This window comes from Schistocerca gregaria, chromosome 2, assembly GCF_023897955.1.
Source record: "Schistocerca gregaria isolate iqSchGreg1 chromosome 2, iqSchGreg1.2, whole genome shotgun sequence".
NCBI classification, from domain to species: Eukaryota; Metazoa; Arthropoda; class Insecta; order Orthoptera; family Acrididae; genus Schistocerca; species Schistocerca gregaria.
Genome location: NC_064921.1, coordinates 241851906 through 241877212, shown reverse-complemented (window position 1 = coordinate 241877212; position 25307 = coordinate 241851906). Strand labels below are relative to the sequence as shown.

The 25307-nt window shown below is 41.5% G+C and overlaps 1 pseudogene; it reads left to right on the top strand.

Annotated features, from left to right (window-relative positions):
• Positions 1 to 10090: 10090 nt before the first annotated feature.
• On the top strand, positions 10091 to 10207 carry LOC126337334 (5S ribosomal RNA; annotated as a pseudogene).
• The last annotated feature ends 15100 nt before the right edge of the window (positions 10208 to 25307 follow it).

Below are 25307 nucleotides of genomic sequence, written 5' to 3'. Positions count from 1 at the left end.
CTATTGCTTGGTCGCCAGCGAAACAAGGCCGACCGCCAGAATGTGAGCCCATAAAACCACTGCCCTGCAGGGTCCACGGCCAGTTTCGGTGACTACAGAGGCGGACTCGCAATGAGAAGGCTCCGCGAACTCGCTTGTTGCTCGGGGAAAGTTTTAAAGGTGCCCCTAATGCAATGATCACCTCCAGCGCCCAAAAGTCTGTCCCTATAGCCGAGTTTAATTCTACTACTGCTATTCAAGTCATGGAAGTACTCTGAGATCAATCTGTGGTTTACCCTAACCCTAACAGTCCATCAGATTACTATCAATAAGGGAAAATATAGGTACACTAAAGGCGAATGAAACTGTATAATAATCACCGAAACAAAATGAAAGGGAAAGTGCCTGACAGGTAGTACCACGGCAGTGGCTTTCCCAGAAGGCAAGGTCGTCTTTCATTACTCCTCACTCACAATAGATCATTTTTCGCTGTTAGTGGCTCACTTAAGGCAAGGGGTAGTGTGACACAACACAAGGAGAATGTCTCAATTAAAACATAACAGTCTTAGTCGTGCTGAAGCAAGAAAGGCCAGAGATCATAGAGACGAATATTGCCAACCTCAAAGCCAATTTTATTCTCATACCTCAAGTGACGCTCATTCATTCACAGGGATACCCATGTGCGGACACATATCATCTCCTCCAGTTTCAAGAAAGTTGAGCACTGCTGGGTGTTGCCATTGTCAGTTCCAAGGACCACAACACCCGCAAACATCCAGACTTAATTCCTTAACAATGCATAGTTTTACTGTGCCCAGTGCAAACACATACATTCACTAGAAGCAGCCTTACAAAGGATATTCCTCCCTATGTGGAAAGTTACCACATACATTCAGTATCCCTGAGCAAAGACAAGAGACAGCCACAGTGACTTGATCTAATGTCCTTTCACCTTGATTCATTCATGAAACTTGACTATTATAATACATGGAGGACTCACTCATGTAGCTAGATTTACAAAACGCTTGTCACAATTTGTACAGGAAAAATATATTGTATTACAAAATTAACAGTAAGTGAAGGACTGGTGAGGATACATACGAAAATAAATTATCCAGGGCATACAAAAGAAAAAAAAAACGAATGAAATCTGATAGTAGCACAACATAAAAACACAAAACTAGGAATATTTATAGCAGGGACTGACTGGCATTGGCCAGTTGTCGTTTAGCGGTTATCAAAAGAAAAATGTGACGTATTTAAATCTATGGTAAAGAAGCAAATAGACAAATATAGTGTGTAATGTTCATTAGTGAAATATATGACGAGAAGAACTAAGTGTCACCGAATATGAGCTATGGCTAATAAAAGATTTTGCCTAAACTTTAGCAACTTTGTTAATATGAAGCCATCGCAAAGCTGTACGAGGTTAAAGTAAAGCATGATTTCCATTTATTTTGTTGTTACTGATGTGGTGAATCAAATGAAACATGTCCCAGACGTGTATCCACAGTTGTTTTTCAGAACATCCACAGAAGCAAAGATTATTATACAAATAAATTTGTTTACTTTCCATTAAGAATGTAGAAACGTTTCTGTCATTGTTGGCAACCGTTAGTGAGTTGTTTCAGTCATTTCCTAACCTTGGAACGACTTAGTTCTGTATTGTTCAGTGAAATAACATAATAACAACAGTGTATTTAAGTGAAACCACACAGTAACTTTTGTAGTTAGTAGTTTATTTATGACGTGGGGATGCCTCTCAAATTTACCACAGAGGAATGCACCTACATGGTGTTTATTTATGGCAAATGTGATGGCAATGCTGCGGCTGCAGAATATTGTGTACATTATTCAACTCGGAGGATTCCGAATGCACGAACCATTAGCAGAGTATTTCGAATGATATGGGAGACAGGTTCTCTGCCTAGCATTCGTAATTAGCACGAGCGAGTGCTCGATTTGTGAAGACGATGATCAGCATATTATGGATGCTGTTCAACGTAGCCCGGGTACCAGTACACTACGTATCTCTCAACGATTAGACATTTCACAATCTAATGTATGGCGTACACTGAAGTACAATCATCTGTATCCATGCCATAAACAACAAGGGCATCATTTACATCTGGGAGATCTGCCCTCCGCTTGGAGTGTGCAACTGGTTAAATACTAATTCGCAGTTACACAAATACATTTTATTTATTGATGAGGCACAGTTTGCTCGAGATGGTATAAGCAATTCACATAACGAGAACATATGGTCTGAAGCAAACCCACATGCAACAGTCCAACACAATTTCGGGCAGCTATTTAGCGTAAATGTGTGGTGTGGTATAATCAACACACACTTTATTGGGCGATTTTTCCCTGGACATCTAACTGGTGAGACGTACTTACAATTCCTTGAAGAAGAAATGCCCCGCTTACTCGAAAACGTTCCACTTGCTACGTGATTGTAAATGTATTTTCAACATGACGACGCGCCTCCACATTTCACCAACGCCGTTGCTACAAATTTAAATGAACATTTTCCCCAGAAATGGATTGGTCGTGTTGCTACACGTCTATGGCCACCCAGATCGCCCTATTTAAAAGCAACAGATTTTTGTATATGGGAATGGATGAAAGACGTAGTTCGCGAGGACAAATTCAATACATATGAGGTTTTACTTGTTTGCATTATGAATCCTATAGACGAAATTAAGAACAACCCTGTGAAATTGAAACGAGCAACAAAATCTATTCATATATGTGCAGCTGAATGCACTGAACTCGGTGGAGACATTTTTGAACATTTATTGTGAAGGTATTGTGAAACTGTACATACACTGCACAACTTCCTTAACACTGAGCTTTGTTTTCTCCAGTTTAACATGAATTCACATGTGCTATGGTATTAAGAAAAGGAGATTATCTGACACCTTCATACAGTTTCAGTCAACATTATTACCATCATTTTTCCAAAATTAAATTCTTTACATCTTCTGTTGAAAACTTTGTGCTATTGTTTGGATTTTAAAAAGCAAATCGGGCCAAGTAGTTAATAAATTAAATTTTTTTCGAAATTAAGTCTTTGCTTCTCTGAATGTTCTGGAAAACTACTGCAGATATACGTCTGGTACATGATTTTAGATTCCTCACATCACTAACAACAAAATAAATGGAAATAGTGCTTTACATTAACCTCGTACACTTTTGCAATGGCTTCATATTAGCAAAAAGGCTACATTTCAGGCAATATCTTTTATTAGCCGTAACTCCATAAGTAATCATTTTCAGACCTTTTTCTTTAGTTTTACTTGTAGAACAGCATGTTAAATATTTAGATACCTTCATGAACCACCCTGAATAGTGTAAGTCATAATCATTGTAGCTCAGTTAGTAAGATGATTGTGATATAATGGCTACATATATTATTATTATTATTACCAGTGTTCATTTTTCTATAAATGCCCATTACACAACAAAACCTGACATAGTTGGTATCATGGCCAGTTGGGTGAAGCATTCCACCCAGTTCCTTCTTTGATAGGACACCACCCTGTTCCCTCTTTGATAGGACACAGTGTTGCCCAGATACTGTGTCTGTGGCTTACTTCAAGCACAGGAGATATAATTTTAGGCATGCCTTTGGAAGCAGGCGTGGTCATGTGTCGCAATTCATGCTGCATGATAGGCGTAAGCCCAAGCCACCGTTCTATATATTTTGTTATCTTACATCTAAAAACTTCACCTCTTTAATAGCAGTTATCCCCATCAAAACTAATGTCATTTGTGTCATGCACATCCTTTATATACACAATGCCATAGGGGATAGGGTTTTTTGTAAATAACAACAACAACAATGGATGGTAACGAATTTTTTCATTTATTCAATTCACATAGATAGAATCTGATTACCTGAGATACAGTTCAATTCTTGAGGTACGATTCAGTTTTTGAGATACAGTCCAGTTCTTGAGATACAATTTGACTCTGATATTTCAATGCACAGATACTTTTTAACTTACACACTACAAGAGTAGCACTGGCTGAGAATACTTTTTTCAATTTTTTTCAGTAGTACTGGATGATAATACTTACATTTTTTAATAAATCTGTGCTGAAAACTAACGCAGAGGTACTTTTTTTTAATACAATTAAATTCCACAGTTACAATAGCACAGGTTGAACAGTAATTTGATGGAGTGTGTACACTTAGAAACTAATTAGTCTTAGACAGCTAGTAGCAGGTGAAACGTAAAAAAGTATTCTATTTATAGACGCACATGGTGCATAGATAATTAAATGTACACAGCACACATATGCTGATTATGAATAAATAAATAAACAAATATTTTTTGTTGATGTTTTTTCAACTTCCTTTATTTTTCCACACACACACACACACACACACACACACACACACACACACACACACACATTCTCTAAGTCTCACTCAATCAGAGTTCCCCCCCCCCCCCTCCCTCCAATTCTCTCGCTAAAAGTGAGTGGTGTGAGTCACAAATGACCCTTTTATCATCATGAGGTGACAGGTCGATTTTAGACTGTAGCACAGTGTACACATTGTGTCCTTTCAATTGAATACTAGTTTTCATACCATATGCAATGGTTGCAGTACAGCACTGTGAACACCATTGTACAGGCACCGTAAGTAGTCTTCAAGAGAGAGGGCTCTCGATACCATAAGACATACACCCTTAGCCCACCTCTGGGTGGCACCTTCGAGTGTGTAATACACATACAATTTTGCTCTCAATGCCATATGGTGAACACCCTTAGCCCGCCTCTGGGTGGTACCTGCCAGTGTGCCATGTTGTTGTTGTTGTTGTTGTTGTGGTCTTCAGTCTTGACACTGGTTTGATGCAGCTCTCCATGCTACTCTATCCTGTGCAAGCTTCTTCATCTCCCAGAACTCACTGCAACCCACATCCTTCTAAATCTGCTAGTGTAGTCATCTCTTGGTGTCCCTCTACGATTTTTACCCTCTACACTGCCCTCCAATACTAAATTGGTGATCCCTTGATGCCTCAGAACATGTCCTACCAACCGATCACTTCTTCTGGTCAAGTTGTGTCACAAACTTCTCTTCTCCCCAATCCTATTCAATACTTCCTCATTAGTTATGTGATCTACCCATCTATTCTTCAGCATTCTTCTGTAGCACCACATTTCGAAAGCTTCTATTCTCTTCTTGTCCAAACTATTTATCGTGCATGTTTCACTTCCATACATGGCTACACTCCATACAAATACTTTCAGAAATGACTTCTTGACACTTAAATCTATACTCGATGTAAACAAATTTCTCATCTTCAGAAACGCTTTCCTTGCCATTGCCAGTCTACATTTGATATCCTCTCTACTTCGACCATCATCAGTTATTTTGCTCCCCAAATAGCAAAACTCCTTTACTACTTTAAGTGTCTCATTTTCTAATCTAATTCCCTCAGCATCACCCGACTTTATTCGACTACATTCCATTATCCTCGTTTTGCTTTTGTTGACGTTCATCTTATATCCTCGTTTCAAGACACTATCCATTCCGTTCAACTGCTTTTCCAAGTCCTTTGCTGTCTCTGACAGAATTACGATGTCATCGGCGAACCTCAAAGTTTTTATTTCTTCTCCATGGATATTAATACCTACTCCAAATTTTTCTTTTGTTTCCTTTACTGCTTGCTCAATATACAGATTGAATAACATCGGGGAGAGACTACAACCCTGTCTCACTCCCTTCCAAACCACTGCCTCCCTTTCATGCCCCTCGATTCTTATAACTGCCATCTGGATTCTGTACAAATTGTAAATAGCCTTTCGCTCCCTATATTTCACCCCTGCCACCTTCAGAATTTGAAAGAGAGTATTCCAGTCAACATTGTCAAAAGCTTTCTCTAAGTCTACAAATGCAAGAAACGTAGGTTTGCCCTTCCTTAATCTAGCTTCTAAGATAAGTCGTAGGGTCGTGTTCCAACATTTCTACGGAATCCAAACTGATCTTCCCCGAGGTCGGCTTCTACTAGTTTTTCCATTCGTCTCTAAAGAATTCGCGTTAGTATTTTGCAGCTGTGACTTATTAAACTGATAGTTCGGTAATTTTCACATCTCTCAACACCTGCTTTCTTTGGGATTGGAATTATTATATTCTTCTTGAAGTCTGAGGGTATTTCGCCTGTCTCGTACATCTTGCTCACCAGATGGTAGAGTTTTGTCAGGACTGGCTCTCCCAAGGCCGTCAGTAGTTCTGATGTAATGTTGTCTACTCCAGGGGCCTTGTTTCGACTTAGGTCTTTCAGTGCTCTGTCAAATTCTACACGCAGTATCGTATCTCCCATTACGTCTTCATCTACATCCTCTTCCATTTCCATATTATTGTCCTCAAGTACATTGCCCTTGTATAGACCCTCTATATACTCCTTCCACCTTTCTGCTTTCCCTTCTTTGCTTAGAACTGGGTTTCCATCTGAGCTCTTGATGTTCATACAAGTGGTTCTCTTATCTCCAAAGGTCTCTTTAATTTTCCTGTAGGCAGTATCTATCTTACCCCTAGTGAGATGAGCCTCTACGTCCTTACATTTGTCCTCTATCAATTAAATTCAATATTTCTTCTGTTACCCAAGGATTTCTACTAGCCCTCGTCTTTTTACCTACTTGATCCTGTGCTGCCTTCACTACTTCATCCCTCAAAGCTACCCTTTCTTCTTCTACTGTATTTCTTTCCCCCATTCCTGTCAATTGCTCCCTTATGCTCTCCCTGAAACTCTGTACAACCTCTGGTTCTTTTAGTTTATCCAGGTCCCATCTCCTTAAATTCCCACCTTTTTGCAGTTTCTTCAGTTTTAATCTACAGGTTATAACCAATAGATTGTGGTCAGAGTCCACATCTGCCCCTGGAAATGTCTTACAATTTAAAACCTGGTTCCTAAATCTCTGTCTTACCATTATATAATCTATCTGATACATTTTAGTATCTCCAGGCTTCTTCCATGTATACAACCTTTTTTTATGATTCTTGAACCAAGTGTTACCTATGATTAAGTTATGCTCTGTGCAAAATTCTACCAGGCGGCTTCCTCTTTCATTTCTTTGCCCCAGTCCATATTCACCTACTACGTTTCCTTCTCTCCCTTTTCCTACTACCGAATTCCAGTCACCCATGACTATTAAATTTTCATCTCCCTTCACTATCTGAATAATTTCTTTTATTTGATCATACATTTCTTCAATTTCTTCGTCATCTGCAGAGCTAGTTGGCATATAAACTTGTACTACTGCAGTAGGTGTGGGCTTCGTATCTATCTTGGCCACAATAATGCGTTCACTATGCTGTTTGTAGTAGCTTACCCACATTTCTATTTTCCTATTCATTATTAAACCTATTCCTGCATTACCCCTATTTGATTTTGTTTTTATAACCCTGTAGACACCGGACCAGAAGTCTTGTTCCTCCTGCCACCGAACTTCACTAATTCCCACTATATCTAACTTTAACATATCCATTTCCCTTTTTAAATTTTCTAACCTACCTGCCCGATTAAGGGATCTGACATTCCACGCTCCGATCCGTAGAACGCCATTCTCTCTCCTGATAACGACATCCTCTTGAGTAGTCCCCACCCGGAGATCCGAATGAGGGACTATTTTACCTCCGGAATATTTTACACAAGAGGACGCCATCATCATTTAATCATACAGTAAAGCTGCATGCCCTCGGCAAAAATTACGGCCATAGTTTCCTCTTGCTTTCAGCCGTTCGCAGTACCAGCACAGCAAGGCTGTTTTGGTTATAGTTACAAGGCCAGATCAGTCAATCATCCAGACTGTTGCCCCTGCAACTACTGAAAAGGCTGCTGCCCCTCTTCAGGAACCACACGTTTGTCCGGCCTCTCAACAGATACCCCTCCGTTGTGGTTGCATCTACGGTACGGCTATCTGTATCGCTGAGGCACGCAAGCCTCCCCACCAACGGTAAGGTCCATGGTTCATGGGGTGGGGGGGGGGGGGGGCAGTGTGCCATATGTATACATTTTGATAGCAGACCTACAAACTTCACAATCAGCAATACTTTCACCTCGTCTTTCATAAGCCCAATAAGCTAATTGTCCTGAGGAACAATACCATAAGCATTAGCGGCTTGGCAGCATATGAGGATGCGTCGTATTCAATACCATAGTACCATATTACTTCATATGGATCACAGTTCTTTACCCAATAGATGAAGCTATCTGTATCTATATTATGTAATTCAGGAACTGTGAAATGAGTTTTCACAAACTCATAATGAAAGCGGTACGTGTGGAGTGTGGATAGTTCTACTACGCACAGCCCCATATAAATAGGTTTCGTTAAATCTACTGCAGTCTTTACCATCCCCACAGCAACAAAATTCCTATTTAATATTAAGAATTAATATATATTTAGAAAGCTTGTTATAACTGGACTCTCCATTTACTGGATCACAGACAAGTGTATGGATGTCCAGGTGTAGTATTCAGCTGAATGCTGTAGCTGACCCACTATTTTCTCAGAAAATCGGGCCAGCATAGCTCTCAAGGTTGTCTCACGAACCCACTTGCTGATTAATGTGCTCCGTGATATTACGCCATTATCCTCTCAAAAATATAACGTATTGTCTCCTCAGTGCCAGAGGCATGTTCAGGAGGGCGCAGTAGTTTGATGCACAGTACTGCACCGCGTTCAATGGCGAGATACTGCAGACCATTAACAACCTAGAGGAGCTCCGTTTCCACGACAGGGAGGCATGCTCTTAGAAATCCAACAGGGTCTCAGTGCCCTCCTGTCGGATTCTCGATACTAGTGAACGAGATTCGCTCCTCAAAGGCGTCCGCAACCACAGAGTATTCTAACTGCTGTATGGTGTCACTGATCTGATGTCATTCACTGAAAGGGTGGGAGAGGGAACTTGCACTAGCTACAGGACCATCACTAGTAGTACAGCTATAACTAAATGATGACAAAGCTACTTTTGGAGTGGAGCTGAGGTGTATGTGTCTCACCTTGCATTGCAACTGATTCTGGTGAGTACATTAGGGAGAAGATGCCGCAGCATCGAGCCAGTACAAGCAGCCTGGCTGTGACTGTGAAGATGGCTGTTGCCACATACCTGAACCAGTTGCCAGAGGGACGGTGGCCCACAGACGCCTCAGCGACGTGGCACCGGGAGCGGCGGCAGCGGAGGCAGGCGGAGCTGTGGCCGCAGGGGTGGCTACGGCTGCGGCTGCTTGCGCTGTGGCTTCCCATGCAGTGACAAGATCCACTCATGGTGAAGCATGCCACAGCGCACCTCGTCTAGACGGTTTTTTCTTCACCACCCCTGGTACCCATGTCACAGCATACTGCAGTGACTGCCCCTAGAAGTGGCCACTGTAGAAGATGATGGACAAAAACGAAAACAGAATTAAGTACAACGTTCCAGACATCGCCAGCTGCTGCAAGGAAAGAAAGAACGCACATTATTTATAAGTGGAATCATTACATGTATATAAATTATTTATTTCGCCCTGGCTCCATGGTGTCTCCCTACAGGTCATCCAACATCTCCTTGCACCAATGAAGGTCTCCCTCCGTCTGACATGAGTTTGAGCATCAAACATCATACCACATAAATTTTTAGGTGAAAGTATAAATATCCTGATCTCTCAAGCTTCTTTCGTAACAGACATGCATGTAGTACACACTTATCATCTTATCATGAAGTATCAGTGCACATCTGCTGCAAGACAGATAAAAGCCCAGTGCAGAGAGAGAGAGAGAGAGAGAGAGAGAGAGAGAGAGAGAGAGAGAGAGAGAGAGAGCTCCTAACAGAGTTATCTCTGAGTGACCAAGATATCTTGATAATTCACATAAGCAGGTGAGTGCATACAGGCACGTTGTACGAAGGAAAAAAAATTTAGAGCTAGAAAACTTAAACACACAAAAAAGTATGCTGGACATAAAATTTCTATATACAGGGCATAACATAATGTATGGGACAAACTGCAGGACACATTCTGTGGATGCAGACGAATAAATTATGTTATATGAACGTGGGTCTGGATACGTTTTTTTTTCATGTTACAACTCATTTTCTCCAACTCATTAACCATGGGGCAACGGCCTTTCCGCAGTGGATACACCGGTTCCCGTGAGATCACCGAAGTTAAGTGCTGTCGGGCGTGGCCAGCAGTTGGATGGGTGACCAGCCAGCCGCCATGCACTGTTGCCATTTTTCGGGGTGCACGCAGCCTCGTGATGCCAAATGAGGAGCTACTCGACTGAATAGTAGCATCTTCGGTCAAAGAAAACCATCATAACGCCTGGGAGAGTGGTGTGCTGACCACATGCCCCTCCTATCCGCATCCTCAACTGAGGATGACACAGTGGCCGGATGGTCCCGATGGGCCACTTGTGGCCTGAAGACAGAGTGCTATATTAATCATGGGAAACACATACAAATTGTATGCACCAGCATGCCACATGCAACTCTTTCTCACAGGAGATGTTCAATATGACCTCTATGGCCAGTGATACATGCATCAACAAGGCGTCATAGTGAATCTCGGATGTTCCGACATATCCATGTGTACTGTGTACGGTCTCGCAGCCTCCCGTAACTCTGGCATGGAGACTGTGAACATCTTGTGTGGGGTTTCATACACAAGAGCGTTCAAATGCCCCAAACTTGAAGTCCAGTGGATATACGTCTGGAGAGTGTGGAGGCTAGGCAATTGGTCCATCAAAAAAATGGTTCAAATGGCTCTGAGCACTGTGGGAGTTAATAGCTGAGGTCATCAGTCCCCTAGAAGTTAGAACTACTTAAACCTAACTAACCTAAGGACATCACACACATCCATGCCCGAAGCATGAATCGAACCTGCGACCGTAGCGGTCGCACGGTTCCTGACTGAAGCACCTGGAACCGCTTTGCCACATCGGCCAGCATTGGTCCATCTCTGCCTATTTATTTGTCACTGAATCTGTTATTTAGAAGCCAAAGGACATCAACTCTAAAATGACGAGGTGTTCTTTTGTGTGTGAAGTACATTTCTTGTCGCACAGCTAAACGCATTTCTGCTGGCAGCTCAGGTAGAACATTCTCTGCGAAATTATGATAACTTTGTCTGTTGAGCCTGGGGGGAAGAAAATGAGGCCCTACCGAATAATCATCAACAACGCCAGGCCAAACATTGACAGAAAATCTTTCTTGATGACTTGCTTTAACAGTTGCGTGAGGATTGACATTTACCTATTCATGCTGACTGGGAAAATTTATAATCTGATCTGGTTGAAACTCATTGGAGAAAATGAGTTGTAACATGGAAAGAAATTGTTTCCAGGCCCATGTTCAGTTTATAAAAGCCAGTGTCCTGATTGAATGACTCATCTTCTAGCCCAGACCGCTAAGGATAGAAACTTGAAATTTGGAGAAGGTGTGGGACTTATACTACAGGCGTCATTTAAGAAGGGTTTTTCGAAATTCCAGCCCTAAGGGGATGAAACAGGGGATGAGATTTTTTATGAAATTATTTTATTATAAAAGTGTTTTTAAAGTTAAATACAAGAAAACGTAAATTTGGCATCTCAGCTAGAAATAAAAGAAATACGTGTTTCACTGTTTTTGAAAATTAAACCCCTATGGCGATGAAATGGGGGATGAAAGTTTTCATTCAAATATTTAATTGTGCAAGCATTTTTGAAGCTAACTCTACGAAAATTTGTAATTGGCTTCTATATTAGAAATAATACATACGCATGTCACTGTTTCTGGGAATTCAACCCCTAAGGCGTCGAAATAGAGTCAGACTGATTCACTGACTAATCATCACCCAAATGATTAAGGATATAAACTTGACATTTAGAGAAGATGTGGCTCTTATACTGCAGGCGCCTTTTAAGAAGGGATTTTTCGAAATTCCAATCCTAAGGGGGTGAAACAGGGGATGGAAGTGTTTTTGAAAATCGTCGCTTTTCAGGTAATTTTGAAGCTATACCTACGAAAATTGGTTCTTAGTTCTTCGGCCAGAAATAAAGAATTTCGTATTTCAGCATTTTTGGAACTCAAAACCTACAGGGGTGAAAGAGTGGTTCAAAAAAATGGCTCTGAGCACTATGGGACTTAACTTCTGAGGTCATCAGTCCCCTAGAACTTAGAACTAGTTAAACCTAACTAACCTAAGGAGATCACACACATCTATGCCCGAGGCAGGATTCGAACCTGCGACCTTAGCGGTCGCGCGGTTCCAGACTGCAGCGCCTAGAACCGCTCAGCCACTCCGGCCGGCCTTAAAGAGTGGGTGAAGACTTTTTTGAAAATATATTATTAGTAAAAAACTACTAAAGTATTTTGAACGTTACATCTATGAACATTGGTATCTGACTTCTCGGTTACAAATAACAAAATATGTGTTTCAATGGTTTTGGAAGTTGAACCTCTATGGGGGTGAAATAGGAGATGAGATTTTTTATGAAATTATTTTATTTCAAAAGCATTTTGAAATCTAAATCTATGGAAATTTAAATTTGTGTCCTCAATCAGACATAAAAATATGTTTCACGTTTTCGGAAATTCAACCCTTAAGGTGGTGAAATAGGACCATCATGGCTCAGGCCAAACTGCTAAGGGTAGAAATTTTGTGTTTCTAGAGGCTGTGGGTCTTACACTGTAGGTATCATTTAAAAAGGGAATGTCCGAAATTCCGCTCTTAAGGGAGCTAAACATTTGATGAAAGACTTTTTGAACATACGTTGCTGTAAATGGAATTTTGACACTAGAACTAAAAAAACTGGTATTTCGTTTCTAAGTCACAAAATAAAAAATATATATATTTCAGAATTTTTCGACATTCAACCACTAATGGGGTAAAATAGTAGGTAAAAGCTTTTTCTTAAAATAAACACCCACTAAAGAAGTACAAAAGGATTTTTTAAGGCTACATCAGTGAGAACTGGCATTTGACTTCTCAGTTAGAAATAAAAAAATAGTGTTTCTGGAAATGTAACACATAAGGGGCTGCGAGGGCAGATGAAAATTTTTAAGTAATTATTTTGTTATATTACAAAAAATTTTAAAGCCAAATTTATGAAAGCTGGTACTTCACATATGTGATAGATATAAAAGAATATTTGTTATAGGATGGAAGTTGCTATTAAATTATCTTCCCAAGATCACAAAAAGCATTATTAACAAAAACTTTGGACTCAAGTTACCAGAAAAGCAATTAGGCCAGAAATACTTTCGCAATAGACCATTCTTACATGGTCTTAATTAGCGTGAGTAGCTTAAAAAGTGTTCCAGTTTGTGAACAACATAAAAATTCGATTAAATAAAAAATCTCTGCAGGCCTTACAGTTTATGCAAGTGAGGCAGTGGGTGCTAAGCTAGATTATTATAAAACAAATCGTTTATTATCATAGTTCTATTATTTACATTTTTATAATATTTATATTACAATTTTAAATATTTATATCATATACAATTATTAGTTTTGCAACTATTGATTATTTATACATTTTTAAGCATTTACATCCATCCCATGAAAACCAACTGGGTACTTACATTATATACAATCATAATTTTTCAGATATTTATATTAATACAATAATATTAATCAGGTATTTTACATATATACAAACATCAATTATTTTACAAGTATTCACAATTAGTATCCTGTCAATCATTTATAATCATAATTTTTGATGTGGTTATGTCCCCAGGCCGGTGTATTTACCTTATTGAGAAATGTGTTGTCTGTTATGCTCAGAAGGTAAAGAGAGTTTAAGTTGTTTAACAGTCAAAACCACATGAAGCTTCGAGTGAAAAACAAATCACTCAGTTGTTTTCACTTCAAAATCTAGGCCGCACTGCCTGTAACCGTCAATGCCGAGCGTAATTCCAGACGATTGTCTTACACCTTTTGCTCTGGGGATTGTGCACCCAGATTCAATTTTAAGCGCATTTTTTTGTGTGCAGGTCCACAAATTCTACGATAGGCTCTCCATTCAGTTCGTCTTTCATCAAACCAACCACTTTTTTTTCACCACTAGAATATCGTATTGGTAATTTGCTGGGAATCCTGAAGTATCTAACCTAGTATGTACACCACTCCTGATATCCTCATAGTTACTTGTAGTTTTTACGTGGTGTATGAGGCTATCAGTGCCTTCATAGCACAGTATCGCTCAGTTTGGTGGGAATTTGCTCAGTACATATCAGTAATGTAAATCTAAAAGGAGTGTTTAAGAAACAACTAAAATCTCCATTCCAGCTGTGGTTGGTTTGTCAAAAATGACATTTAATGACTGAAATTCACCGGCGACAAGATTTTCGTTAAAATGATGCACCTTTCAAAATTAGGGGTTTCAATGAATGCAGCTGCACTGAACCTGCCCTCCTATCATGCTGCAAGTCCAGTGTCCCACAGATTCTGCATATTTTACATGGCTTTTGCAGAACATACCATTGTTTATGAGTTTGAAGATATTCTTTTCAAATTCGTTCCATGCGCTCATGCTCTTTTGTGCACTATTATTTATGTATGGCTTCATCGAGATAGTTTCATTTTCAGAAATTGTTTCAAATTTCTGCAACAAATATCGTAGCTTTTCTTGTCATTCATGTCGGAAACTGTAGTATTGTATGCTATCGATAGTATCGGAGCTGGCACCATGACATTTCTTGCAGGTGCCATGAGCAGTGCTTGAACATTGGCACCAACAGAGAACCTCCAGGTCACCAACGAATTACGACCACCAAGGTGGTTTTATAAGTTGCAGGCACCTGGACACGAGTCATCTAGAGTAGTGGGGCAAAGTACATGCGGCCCCACTCTCCATCATTGCCAAATTTATCTAAGATGGCGGCGATGACGTCATCCAAGACGGCGGCCTGTAGACTTGGCAACAGCCCATGAAATCATTCAAGATGGTGGGTGTGACATCATCCAAGATGGCGGATTTTGGCGGGAAGTTTGAATTTTGCTGGGAAGGTAGGCTACTTTGGCTGCCTCCACTAACCTAAGTCATCTGATGACCACTTCTTCCTATGGATTGGTGAGAAGTTCAAATTCCATTGGGACAATGCAAGACACCACAGATTCCTATACTAACCTAAGAAAATGGCGGGAAAATAGATCACTTGGGCTACCTCCACTAACCTAAGTCATCCGACTGCCATCTCGTCCTAGGATATTGCTGGGAGAGGACACAACCTGTGCTGGGCTGCTGGAGAGAGGAAGGACTGTACTTTATTTTCGAACAATTTATTTAGGGATGGATTTTGAGAGGTAATATATTTATCACAGTGATACAGAACACATGCTCTGACATGCTTGAGGTCATGCCATACAGCATTCAGATCTGTAAACTACTCCTAAATAACCCATGTATAATGCTCTGCACACACTCTTGCTAATTGTAAACACCCAAAATAATGCATTGCACCGCCTACAAGCCTGCAAACCACTCATAAAATAATGAAATACATTTTTGGCCAGAGATCCAAAGAACTCATAAATCATAGAAATAATTATTCATGTAACAGACTCTGCAGACATGCTTGCTGATTCTCAACTCTCGAAATCATGCACCAGTCTTTATTTAAACAATTTGATCCAGTAGTGCTGTCCAGTGTGTTCACCATGAGGTCCAGACTCCAACTGACCTAGTAAGTGCTACTGCAACCAGAGGGCGCTGTCGTCTGTTCCGTGACTTACTCCAAGATGGTTGCCATGAGCTGCTGATGCGAGTACCATTATCCAAGACGGCGGATTTTGGCGGGAAACATTGTTTTCACAACGAGATTTGGACCTAGTGCACACTACTGCCACCAGAGAGTGATGTCGTCCATTCTGTGATGTAACCCAAGATGAGGGGGGGGGGGGGGGGGAGGGGGAATGACTCAGCCTGCACTGGACCGCTGGAGAGAGGAAAGAGTTTACTTTATTTTTTTGTAATAATTATTTAGGTATGGATTTTGAAAGATAGTATATTTATCACACACTCTGATATTCTTCAGGTTATGCCACACGGCAGACAGACCTGTAAACTATTCCTAAATAATGCACTACAAACAACTACTAAATTAGCAAAATAATTTCAGTACAGACCTGCAAACTGCTCTTAAACAATTCAGCACACTGATGTGTAGACACTGTCAGTACTCGTAAACTGTCCAAAGAAGGCATAGTGCAGCCTACAGACCTGCTCGCTAAATAATGCAACAGACACGCACAGGCACGGCTCGGTGCCCCCTGTCCACTGGATCGCAAACACTCCCAGAAGTCTAGCTGCACCGGCAACCAAAGTGAAATGTCGCACAAGTGGCGCAAGCAAGCATGAAGTGGCGGCACCCTTTTTACACTTGACACCCCAGAAATTCCTCTCGAAATACTTGATTACGTAGGCACAATTGGTGATGTGACCTCACACGAGCGAGGACCTATTTGGAGAGTGCACATGCTCCAAGGGCGCACATGCAGTGACTCCATCTAAAAGACTCATCAAACACCCTTGCTAATTGTCAACTTACGAAATCATGTGCTGCACACCCATTCACAAGATAATGCAACAAACACCAAAACACCTAACAGATTCTCAAACCGTAATGCATGTCTAATGATCACAATTCTTAATCCGCCAGAAATAATGCAGTGCGCAAACACTCAGTACATGTAATAAATGCTTCCAAACTATCATCAAATGCAACTATCACAGATCCCCAACATGCCCCGCAAGGCCAGCCACCACAAGCCAGCACAGGGGCATTGCCAATTCCATGTGGAAGTTCTTTGACTGTTATACTGACATCACATATCTGTCTATCTAAATAAGTACCAAGTCATCCTCTGTGATAAGTGCGCATCTGTTCGCCACTGTTGGTGTGTGAAACCTCTCTCTTTACCTGTGATCCAGGGAAGACCTAACTGCCGAGTGACTCACCCCGGCAGACACTGTAGAAATCGTTTCCAGAATAGCACAGGGTACATTGTTCCTCGTGATCCTAATGGAACTTGCAAGCTGTGTCTAGCGTGCATGCACAGCCAGTGCGACTAATGCTTTGCTGTGAAATGTTCGTCCTGTTGTCAATATACGTCTCAGAAACATTAAACATTCACACTGCTAAAAAGCCTGTGCACTCATGCGAAAACACCATTAATCATAAAGGGTATTCTTGTTGTTTGGAAAGAGATGATGGCTGCTGTGGTCGAGTGGTTCTAGGCGCTTCAGTCCGGAATCCTAGTGCTGCAACAGTTGCAGGTTCGAATCCTGCCTCAGGCATAGATGTGTGTGATGTCCTTAGGTTAGTTAGGTTTAAGTAGTTCTCAGTCTAGGGGACTGATGACCTCAGACAGGAATGGAGGTAAATTGTGTACAAAAAAAGTGTGTGAAATCTTATGGGACTTAACTGATAAGGTCATCAGTCCCTAAGCTTAGACACTACTGAACCGAAATGATCCGAAGGACAAACCGAAACATACATGCCCGAGGGAGGACTCGAACCTCCACTGGGACGATCCGCACAGTCCATGACTGCAGCACCTTAGACCACTTGGCTAATCCCACACGGCTAAATTGTGTACAGAAAGTTCTGAGAAAGCAAGTGTTCAAAGACAAGTTGAAGCAGACCATCCATTTCTGGTGGGGATGCTGTCAATCATCTGCCACTGTGCTATTAGGACATCTCCAGACCTGTAGCTGTAGGATAGAGAAAATTTGGGACATTATTCTCTTCTGTATGACAGTGCTCCGAACTCTATTTGCATAATTGCTCTGATTTCCCCTTGTTTGTACCACAGTGATCTCTTTCAAATGGTTCAAATGGCTCTATGCACTATGGGACTTGATAGTGTACTTGATTTACATACAATGCTTCGAACTCCATCTGTCTGAAGCTCCATCATGCATAAAAATCACCCATTTCTTCTTCTTCTTAATTCTGTGCTATTTCATCACAACACTTTCAAATTTGTTACCATACACCGATAAGGGGTGCTAACCTCCTTGACATGGGTGCATCTTGGGAAATCTTGTGCACTTGGATGGGTGAGGACTCGACAAGCTCCATTCATTTACAAGACGTGGAATGTAGCGGTTTACTTCTGGTCAGCAGCAGATTAAATCGGTAATGGTGCTGCAAGGCGGGCTGGTCAAAGACAGTGTGGGGAGGCATTTCAGTCGCTAACTTTATCCTAAGAGTGGAAGAATGCTCTGTAACTCCCATCCTCATAGAGAAAGATCGTAAATTATGCACTATGCTGGAGATGTTAGAAATATGTAGAGCGCTGTCTGGTATACTTTTATAATTTATGTGTTCGAGAATTAACAATGAATGCACATACTGCACAGTCGTCTATCTACATTTGCAATGATAGTCGCAAAGTAGAGAAGGCGTGGTTTCGCTATTATACTGAAATTGGGGAAACATGCTGTCACATCAGTGGCCGGTGTTGAAATTACTGTAAAATTGCTAAAATTATTCGCGCTATGAACTCTGATGCTTATTATTACGCTACATTGGTGGTGCATTTTCCATCCCATCCATCGACTGACAGGCTGTTCTATACCACATAATGATTGACTGACAATGCTTGTTTGGGTTGGGGAAAGAGTTTTGTGGATGGGTGACATCTTCTGGGGGTTGCTAGCACCGAAACAGTGATTGCATACATGAGTGCAATATGAGGAACCAGTCCAAACGGAAAACATAGTCACCAGCTATCCCATCGTTGGGACAGATGAGTTTAAATGTAGATGTAGCCCGGTTGACCTGTCTTCCCTCCAAAATTCAAACTTACCACCAGTGGGGATTGGCAGGGGGTGTGGCATTTTCCCGCCATCTTGGATAACGGTACTCGCATCATCAGCTGACATCACAGTAGTCATCTTGAATTACGTCAATCACGTCACAGTGCAACATCTTGGATAACTGTACATTGGGGTGATGTCCTTGTTGTCTGCGAGAGGCTGTGGATCAGAACGTCTTAATGTCAGATTAGAAAATGCCACAGACCTTGAAGTAGTGGCAAAAACATAAAATGTTTGGCAGCGTACAAAGCGTGTTAGAAAATAATGTTTCAAACAACGAGGCAGGGCCACAGGGGCGGGTAGGGGGGGGGGGGGGGGGGGCGTCTCTTGCAACGTACAGTATAGTCTGCCAGGTACGATCATCCTCATAGAGTACAGGTGATGGAACTTTAAACTGGTCCATGCAGTTGATCAGTACCTGTATGTTTAATAGGATCGTTACATGTGCTTGGTGCCTGTATGCAGGCGGTATTTGGTTTCGATATATGGGAGGAGAGAGATATGGTAGACGTCTTATCTAGTTCTCTATCTGATGACTATATCCAGTCGTAAGGAAGGTATGGGTTTGACGTGGAGTACTGTGATAGCAAGGGAAGAGTATGTCAAGTCATAAGAATGGGTACCAATATTTCTGTTTCCAGAGCCACAGCCGTCGGCAGGGTGTATTTTCGATACTTCACTCATTGTCGAGTGTCATTCAAGTGAGACTGCAATGGTAACATTTAGTTGTAAGTACAGAGATGAAATATGTATGTGAACGATTTCGTAGGATAACTCTGTCTATGTGTGTTTGGCATGCAGCGCCGGTGATCACTGCGAGAATGATTCATGTTTCCCGTTAACGAGAGGAGCCGTCTGAATGCAAAGCCCCGTTTGAATGCAGGAATGTAGCTGAGTTAACTTTGTCGTCCTCTAGCGAACTAACACTTAGTATGTGTTGGGCAGTTTTCATGATCGCTTGGAAATCTGAGGAGAATGAATAGGGATGTGTGTTTGCGCTGGACCGTTATTCCCTCCCATGTAAATTGTTCGGTTCATTGCTTCTGCACATTTCGCGCCTTAATTTAGTTGAGGGAAAATGGGTTGTTGTGTGTGCATCTAACAGATTAAAGACACGTTAGCTGGTTCTCTATACATGAGAAACCCTTAGTTGACTTTATAGATTATAGGGATGATTTGGAGTAAGTTACATCACGGAAATTGGTATTTGTGTGTGGAAATTACAGTTTCCTCTATTTGTTTCGAGCTCTCACGTAAAGTCTTCGCAGACGGGATAAGCGCTAAAGTTTTGGGTTTGTAGAGAAATAATTTCCAGTCTATATGTTCGGAATTATGTTGTGCGAGCGATCGGTAGGATACTCCTATGTGCTTGATATCGAGAAGTACCACGAAAATGGTATAACATCATGGCCAACCAAGAAAAAATACATGTGTTTTCGTAATCCTAGAGTCTGGAGATGAATGTAGAAAAACAAGCAAGCAAGCATGTCTGGACCAGAAACAGACATATTTTTGTGCCGAGGGGGAACGAGTCCGAATTTGTAGAACAGTTGTGAGAGTGACTTCGGTCCACTGAGGGCGCTCTAGTCAGCTGTTGGGAGTGGATGGCCACTGAACCTCGCAGGGAAATATCTAATACCACGAGCAGTATATACGGTGCTGTTTGTCTTTGTGGTATATGTACGAGTGATGTAAAAGGGATGATTTTGTATGGCGCAGGATACGAATTGTATGTTTACTACATGAACATGGTTGGAGATCGGTTTTGCATTCTAATATTCAAGCTCCTGTCCTCAGTGAGAGAGCAGTGTAATTGAGTAAGATTCGTTCCGTATTCGACGATATGTAGAGGCACTTTGCAGGGCTTAATAGTCGGTGCAATATTCTAATCTGTACAAAATACAGTCATAACTCTCTATTAATTGACAAGACATCCTTTGTGCTTGGATGTAGGAGTGTGTAAAAACTGATTCGCACAAAAATGGAGGTAAATTATGTACAGAGAGTTCTGAGAAAGCAAGTGTTCAAAGACAAGTTGAAGCAGACCATTCATCTCTCGTGGGGATGCCGTCATTCATCCGGCACTGTGCCATTAAGACATCTCCAGTCCTGTAGCTGCTGGATACAGAACATTCGGGACATTATTCTCTTTTGCATGAGAGTGCTCCAAATTCTGTGTGCATAATTGTTCTTATTTACCCTTGTCTGTGCATCGACAGTGTTCTCTTTCCAAACAACAAGACTGCTTTTATGATTAATGGTGTTTTAGCATAGGCTTTTTAGCGGTGTGAAACTTTAACGTTTCTGAGACATATATTGACAGCAGAACAAACATTTCACCGCAAAGCATTAGCTGTGCTGGGTATGCGTGTACGCTAGACACGGCTTGCAAGTGTCGTTAAGATCGCGAGGAACAATGTACCCTGTGCTATTCTGGAAACGATTTCTACAGCATCTGTGGGGGTGAGGCGCTCGGAAGTTAGGTCTTTGATGGACCGCAGGCAGAGAGACAGGGTTCACACACCAAAATGGCGAACACATGCTTGCATGTCCCAGAGGATGACTTGGCGCTTATACACGGTGTTACAAAAAGGTACGGCCAAACTTTCAGGAAACATTCCTCATACAAAAATAAAGAAAAGATATTATGTGGACATGTGTCTGGAAACGCTTAATTTCCATGTTAGAGCTCATTTTAGTTTCGTCAGTATGTACTGCACTTCCTCGATTCACCGCTATGATTTCATATGGGATACTCTACCTGTGCTGCTAGACCATGTGCCTTTACAAGTACGACACAACTTGTGGTTCATGTACGATGGAGCTCCTGCACATTTCAGTCGAAGTGTTCGTACGCTTCTCAACAACAGATTCGGTGACCGATGGATTGGTAGAGGCGGACCAATTCCATGGCCTCCACGCTCTCCTGACCTCAACCCTCTTCACTTTCATTTATGGGGGCATTTGAAAGCTCCTGTCTACGCAACCCCGGTACCAAATGTAGAGACTCTTCGTGCTCGTATTGTGGACGGCTGTGATACAATACGTCATTCTCCAGGGCTGCATCAGCACATCAGGGATTCCAGGCGACGGAGGGTGGATGCATGTATCCTCGCTAACGGAGGACATTTTGAACATTTCCCGTAACAAAGTGTTTGAAGTCACACTGGTACGTTCTGTTGCTGTGTGTTTCCATTCCATGATTAATGTGATTTGAAGAGAAGTAATAAAATGAGCTCTAACATGGAAAGTAAGCGTTTCCGGACACATGTCCATACAACATATTTTCTTTCTTCGTGTGTGAGGAATGTTTCCTGAAAGTTTGGCCGTACCTTTTTGTAACACCCTGTATAGATAGACAGATATGTGCCGTCATTATAACAGTCGAAGAACTTTCACATGTCATCAGCAACGCCCTTGTGATGGCTCGCGGTGGCTGGCCTGGTGGGCCGTGTTGGGGATCTGTGATAGTTGCGGTTGATGATAATTTGGAAGCGTTTTTTACACATACTGAGTATTTGCGCACTGCATTATTTCTGGCGGTTTAAGCGCTGTGAGCGTTAGACATGCATTATGGTTTGAGGGTTTATTAGGTGTTTTGTCATTTGTTGCATTATTTTGTGAATGGGTGTGCAGTGCATGATTTCGAAAGTTGATGGTTAGCAAGCATGTTTGGGGATTCTTTTAGATGGAGTCGCTGTACGTGCGCCATTGGAGCGTCTGCACTCTGCAAATAGGCCCTCGCTCACGTGAGGTCACGTCAGCAATGGTGCCTACGTGATCACGTATTTCTGGAGGAATTTCTGGTGTGTCAATTATGAAAGGGGTGCCGCCGCCTCATGCTTGCGGCACCTGTGCGTCTTTTCACAGGGGCTGCCAGTGCAGCTAGACTTCTGGGAGTGTATGCGGTCCAGTGGACAGGAGGTGGCAGGCAGTGCGTGCGCATGTTCAAGTGGTTCAAATGGCTCTGAGCACTATGGGACGTAACATCTGAGGTCATCAATCCTCTATAACTTAGAAATACTTAAACCTAACTAACCTAAGGACATCACACACATCCATGCCCGAGGCAGGATGCGAACCTGTGAGTGTAGTGGTCGTGCGGTTCCAGACTGAAGCGCCTAGAACCGCTTGGCCACACCGGCCGGCGCCTGCGCATGTCTGTTGCATTATTTTGCGACTGACAGGCATTACATACATTGATAAAAATGATAGTGGTATGTAATACACAAACCATATGAGTTAAGCCATTAGTTGTAACTTTTTATAACAACATCTAACTATGTACCTTATGTATTCTTAGCATTGAGAATGGCTAGTTTATAAATGAAATTTAGATCTGCCAATAAAAAAAATTAAAAAGGACGACTGATAGCTGAAATCTGTCATTGACGAGACAGAAATGTTAATTAAACAATTCGATTCACAAATTAAATATACATAACAAAACTACTACTAGAGAAACATTGCACACAAAGCACTGTAAGAGCTCTACTTGGAACTGTGATCATCTCCAGACCATGGAATTACAAGAATTTTTACTTTCTAAGTCTTGTTAACGGGAAACGATTCGTCAACTGCTAATTAATTTATCGATCGAGAAACCGATATCAGGCGCAATGTCCGATTTGACATGTCAAAACGTCGTTATTTGTAAGACGAAGTAAACATCTCCGTAACTCTAAACAAGATGCCCATCACATTTCGAGTTTTAGCTGCTTGTTTGAAGGCACTGTCAGATGGAGAAAAAATTCTGAGTCCTACAGCTACTATGGTATTCCTCACTTTCCACTCTGGGCGGGCTTAGTTTATATATGCTGCTGAAGTCAGGGATGTTAAAGCTCTTATTTTTTGTTTTCCTCATTTTTCGAAGCAGGCTAGTGACTAAGCACATACGGGAAAATCAGAACAATTACATATCTAAAAGTTCATGACATATTTCGAATCCCACAATAGGTCATGAAAAAAATTTTAAGAGCTACACTACAGAGGAGACAAATGTCTGAAATTTTCGGTGAATGTTCGATGTTCTATAACTGGAGATGCTCTAAAGCCACAGTGGGTGAGGCACAGTAGCCCACCTGTCTGAACCAGAGGAGGCTGGGCTGTCTGGACTTGTCCCTGAACACTCGAACCAAGAAGGCACCACGAGACTCTCAGATGTCACAGTACTATCTGTAGCTATCCTGCCCCTGTCTTGTTCGAACCAGTCTGTAGAGGCTCATATGCTCTGCACAAAGAATGTCTTGTGACTGTCTGACGTAATGTAACTTCCTGTGAACGGAGCATTCTGATAGGGTCTTACTGAATTTGCCCACAAAATAGCTGCTGCCGGTGTGAGAGCACTGTCCATCCCTTTCTGCGGGCGGACAAATTACATGACTTCCAGCGGGAAACTATTTTGTACATTCGAAAAACGAACAACATTCATATTTCACTGACAGTTAATCCCTGCAAAAGTTGTCTGCCGATCATGAAATACAGAAACTGCCGCCAAAGACACTTCCCCAATTACACTGCTCTGCTACTGTCGAGGAAAGCTTGAATTTTTCGGCGTGAAACCGATCTCCAACCAGCCTACATCACCACAAATAATTGAAGCATTACACCATGTCGGTGTAGTAAACACAATTCGTATCCTGCACCATACAAAATCATCAATCCTGCATATAACTATCGACCAGCCCTGGATCTCCGGTATTTGCAAACTGGGGCAAAAACTTTACAGTGTGCCCATCCCCCTACCCTGTGAGTGTTTGAGTGAGCAGGTCAAAGCTTTAAAAAATCGATTTTTGAAATTCATGTTGTAGCACCCATCTTTCTGAAGAGTTTGCTATACGTATAAAACATGTTTGTTCGAGGAACTGTACGACATGTTATTTTGTCTTAAGTGTGTCAAAGTGCAGTGCCATGCCTCTTTACACAGCATTCTTCCATCAAATTTCGTTGTATTTCGCTCTGTGGAATTCAAACGTGTATATTTTGTCATGGAAGCCATCAAACCTATATTCAGTATAGTGGAAATTAACACGTCCTGTGGTGCTTCTCCTACTTCCAGTTGGCCGGTTTGACGTCATACCCATTAAAAAAGAAACCACAGTTAATACTGGGTGGGATTATTTGTGACTGGGAGAATATAAACTCTTTAGAAAACTTGCATTCTTTATTGGCCATTAGCTAATAACTATCTCTTTTGTGTGACATAAAATTAAATATAGCAAACACAAAAGCCGTAAAGACAGGAGACAAGCAAGACAGTACACTTTCGTTCAATCCTTAGGTCCCTGCATTTTTTCTCTAATCTTGCTACAGTAGTACACGACGTGGTTTCCTTTTTGCGAAAGAATCTATTACCTCATCAAAGTTCGTCAAACGTTTTGCCGCGTGGAAAATTGAAGTGTCGTTGTCTAATACTGAAAACGCTGTTATACAAATTGTACGCAAGACCGGTGTGGTTTGTCACTTTGATTACATCTATGTTGTCACTGTCGGCTAGATAAAACGAAATAGGCCTTTCTAATATT